The 5,000-nt window shown below is 23.1% G+C and overlaps 1 protein-coding gene and 1 long non-coding RNA gene across 2 annotated transcripts in view; both read left to right on the forward strand.

Annotated features, from left to right (window-relative positions):
• LOC145259207 (neuronal membrane glycoprotein M6-a-like) overlaps positions 1 to 5,000 on the forward strand; it is a 1,045,587-nt gene that overhangs the window by 118,504 nt on the left and 922,083 nt on the right. The window lies entirely within an intron of this gene.
• The window catches only part of LOC145259208 (uncharacterized), a 101,768-nt gene continuing 98,264 nt past the window's right edge, over positions 1,497 to 5,000 (forward strand). Inside the window, exon 1 of the long non-coding RNA XR_013864140.1 lies at positions 1,497 to 1,758. This is a non-coding gene — a long non-coding RNA (uncharacterized LOC145259208). The remainder of the gene's footprint in view (positions 1,759 to 5,000) is intronic.

The raw sequence follows: 5,000 nt of genomic DNA on the forward strand, positions 1-5,000 counted from the left end.
AACTATAGGATTCGTCAGGCTTATGCGCGTTGGATGGAAGTGGATAGTTGGATGAAACGCAGAATATTCAGCCTAGCTTAATCGCCATATATATTTTATAAATCACTTACTAGCTCTACCTACGTATTGAGCACTTTTGAAGTAAATACTTAAAGTTTACGCATAAATCTATACTTTCGTATATTAATTTTATGTGAATAAATGAAGTAGTTATATAATTATATATATATATATATATATATAATTATATATATAATTATATATATATATATAATTATATATATATATATAATTATATATATATATATATAATTATATATATATAATTATATATATATAATTATATATATATATATATATAAAATTAATATACGAAAGTATAGATTTATGCGTAAACTTTAAGTATTTACTTCAAAAGTGGCTAACTAAAATCTCAATAGAAGATGCGCATATAAAAACGACAAACAACCACAAAATTCGGCATAAGCCTGAAGAGTCCTAGAGTGGATGAAAAGCGGAATATTCAGTGTAGCTTAATCGCCATATACATTTTATAACTTACTAAAATTATATATAAAATTATATATATATATATAAAATTATATACATATATAAAATTTTATATATATATATATAAAATTATATATATATATAATTATTTATTTGTATATATATATACAACATTAAATATATAATATTATATACGCATAGTATATATTTTGTACATTTATAATGTATATATTATACGTATATAACATATATCGTATATATATTATGCGTATATAATATATTTATTTTACGTATTATATATATATATATATCATACGTATAATATATATATTATACGTATAATATATATATATATTATATACGTATAATATATATATTATATACGTATAATACATATATATTATATACATATAATACATATGTATTATATACGTATAATACATATACTTTATATACGTATTATATATATATTATAGATGTATAATATATATATATATTATATACGTATAGTATATATATTATGTACGTATGATATATATTATGTACATATAATATACATTATATACATATATATTATATACTACATTATATATATATCGTAGATATATTATATACATATATTACGTAATATATATATTATCTTCATATATGTTGCATACACATAATATGTTATATACATATAATATAATTACTATATTACTTATATATATATCTATTATATTATATACATATATCTATATTATATACAAATAATATATATTATATATGAATATATTATGTCTAGATTATACATATATATGTATTATATTCTATATATATATCTATATATATTATCATATATATTATATACATTGAAGTAAGTTTTAAATGTCCGATTATTTTTGTTTGTGTCTATATACCGATACGCTCACACACATGTCGTAAATTGAAATTCGAACATCGATATTACCTTCATCAACAAATCAATTTGTTTTACCTGTATGTTCGTATGTGACATGTTTATGTGTACCGATTTGTCCATGTGTTGTTGTCGTCACCAATTAAAAGTCATATTGGGATGACACTTCGCACATACACACACACGCGCACACACATTCCTGACCATGACTCCATCCGATAGCTTTGTGATGGATTATTCCTTATTTGATCCGGTCGGGATCATGTCGCGTTACTCGATCCGTAGTGCGAGTCCGACGTACGCAGCGGCACACCAATCAGCACAAAATCCGAACCAACACCTATTTACAGGTAATCGCTTTATTAGTTCATTTCTATAAAAATTACTTTCTTTTTTTTTAATTGTTATGACGATGCATTTACGTGTAACTTATTGAAAATACATTTTCTTCTTCTTTTTCATGTCAAGCTATGTTTACAATTTGAAATAATTTTTTTTTCAAATATGTATGCGTTAACACCGGTGTTGGGGGCGACATTATATATATTTATTTTACCGTGTAGTTATTTTAACGTTTAACATTGCAAATACGTCTTTCGTTTTCATACTCAAATTATAACACTCGTCTCAGGACAGGTAAAAATACCTTTCCAACGAGAACAGCTTTTCAACATTTTATGTCCCTTTTACCAAGACTAAAATAAATATATAATGATATATATAGTTATGTAATATATATAAATAGTTGACGTATATTTTATATATAAAGCATGCATGTGCTATATAATATAATATGTATTATATAATATGTAATATATAATACGTAATATATAATATGTAACATATAATATGCAATATATGTAATATGTAATATATAATATGCATTATATAATAGGTATGTAATATATGATATATATGTAATATGATATGTATGCAATATATGATATATATGCAATATATGATATGTAATATATAATATGTATGTAATATATAATATTTAATATATGTAATCTCTAATATATAATATGTACGTAATATATATGTATGTAATATATAATGTGCAATATATAATATATATATAATATATATGTTATATATAATATATATGTAATATATAATATATATGTAATATATAATATATATGTAATATATAATATATATGTTATATATAATATATATGTAATATATAATATATATGTAATATATAATATATATGCAATATATAATATATAATATGCAAGATATAATATATATCCAATATATAATATATATGCAATATATAATATACATATAATATATAATAGATACGTAATATATAACATATATGTAATATATAATATATACGTAATATATGATATCATATATTAAATATTGTATATTACATATTCTATGTAATATATGATATATATGTAAAATATAATATTGTATAAATAATATATATTTATTCGCTTAGTGCAAAAATATATTCTTTTTTATCAGATATATGTATACATCAAAACCGGCATTATTTTTTGCATCAACCTAATAATATATATATAATATAAACACACATACACACACACACTCACACACACACATATATTTGTAAAAGTGAGAATGACTTTGCTATGGTTATGTTTTATGCTCTATTGATAAGAAAGTTCAAACAGCTCAATTTTCATGTTTATTTTTTGATTTCCGATTATGGCATCCATTTTATTTGTTGTTAATTCATTATTAACTATTAATCCAATCTATAAAAGTGAGAATGTGTCTGAGGACATTTCTCAACCTCTATACTCAACGAATTTTTAATCTACCGACTAGGAAGTTTTTATATAGGATATTCAGGTACGCGGAAAACTTCTTAATCCGTTTTCATCCGAAGAAAGGGCGCTAATTGGTCAAAACTTTAAAAAATTGATACGTGAAAAACCACCGGATATTTATCTGTTTGTTAACTGTTTCACGAATGCACATGCGTTTATCGTTCACAATACAGATTCCATATGTTAAGAATAGGTATGTTTGGAAACATTTTTGTAAAGATCGTGTCAAGGTGTCCTAATCGTTATCGTACTTGACTCTTTGTCATTATGTTTTGCTTTCGATTTGAGCTCGAGTATTTTTTTATTTATAAGACGTGAACTGCTTATAAACCTAATTCTCGCATGCACATGTCTCAATTTGTTTCTTATTTTTTTAAAAATTTATTTTTTAACGGAGTTTAATGCCGGGCAACGGCAAATACATTTACTAGTAATATATCTATAATATAAAAAATGTATAAAATATATATATATATATATATATATATATATATATATATATATATATATATATATATATATATATATATATATAATTCTTTATTAATATTTTTAACCAAAATTTTAATATATTAAAATGCTGGTAATGTTCATACACTAATAAAATTAAAGTAAAAATTAATTGACTCAGTTATTTAAACTTCATGATTAACCGTTTTCATAATCAAGCATGCATATAATATTTTCGCAAAACTCAAGAAAACAAAATATAATATAAGACCATCATATTGTGTATTTTTATATGCGTTACAATTGTTTCCTTCGGATAATATTAAATATTATGTAATTCAAAAATATTCCAAAATAGCTATTCCTCAGACGGCAAAATACACTTAACATCTATGAATACATTCATAATCTCTATTTTAAGAGAACAAATAGTTGAACCAACCTCCACCCCACTCTTAATGAAATCACCCAACCATCGTCATTTAAGAAAATATTTATTTTGCTGTCATTGATTTATTTAAAAAAAATATACTAATTTTAATTTGAAAAAAAAAAAACATAAAAATAATAAACAAATTGTTTGTTATAAAAAATAAATATTTATTCATGAAACTTATCTTATAATGATATTTTTTTTTTACTGATTTGAATTTTAAAGTTTCGTAAAAAAAAATCTCCAATAATTATTTAATAATTATTGTATTTTTTCCTAACATCCAAAACTAATATTGTTTTCGTTTTCTCTATTTTTAACTCGATTATCTTCCTAATAACAGAAATAATTTGCGCGAGAAAAAAAAAAAAAAAAAGAAGATCACCAAACATTGGGTTGGCACCTTATAGTGTGTTAGGTAAGCTGTCCAGAAAATTCCGATAATAGCACGATCCTTATTTTATATTTATTTAGAGACTAGCAAGGAGACCCGACGTTGCCCGGGATTGAATGATGATCAACGAATATTTCATACTCCAATATTTTTATCGCCATCGAATTTCGTGAAATCGGCCGGGAGGAAGCTTCACATGCCTCCATGCAGTAACTTAGCCCAACATATATGTTATTCTACATTGCACTCTAGAGAACCCACTGTTCCTTTTAGAAAATTATTTTATATAAACTATCATTCATTAGATTTTAGAAAAAAATAAATATAATTAGATAATTGACTTTCATTGTTATTGTTCGAAAATCTAGAATTATTGGCACTAAAATCACAAAGTTCTATCATAAGATCATATAAAAGGAACTGCGTGTGTAAGTTCGTTCTCCATGGACTCGGAAAGGGCTGAGCGGATTTTCTTTTAATTTCATACGAAGGGTACTTTTTCATACG

The sequence above is a fragment of the Euprymna scolopes genome, chromosome 34 (assembly GCF_053919585.1).
Source record: "Euprymna scolopes isolate OS-2025 chromosome 34, ASM5391958v1, whole genome shotgun sequence".
In the NCBI taxonomy this organism is placed as follows: domain Eukaryota; kingdom Metazoa; phylum Mollusca; class Cephalopoda; order Sepiida; family Sepiolidae; genus Euprymna; species Euprymna scolopes.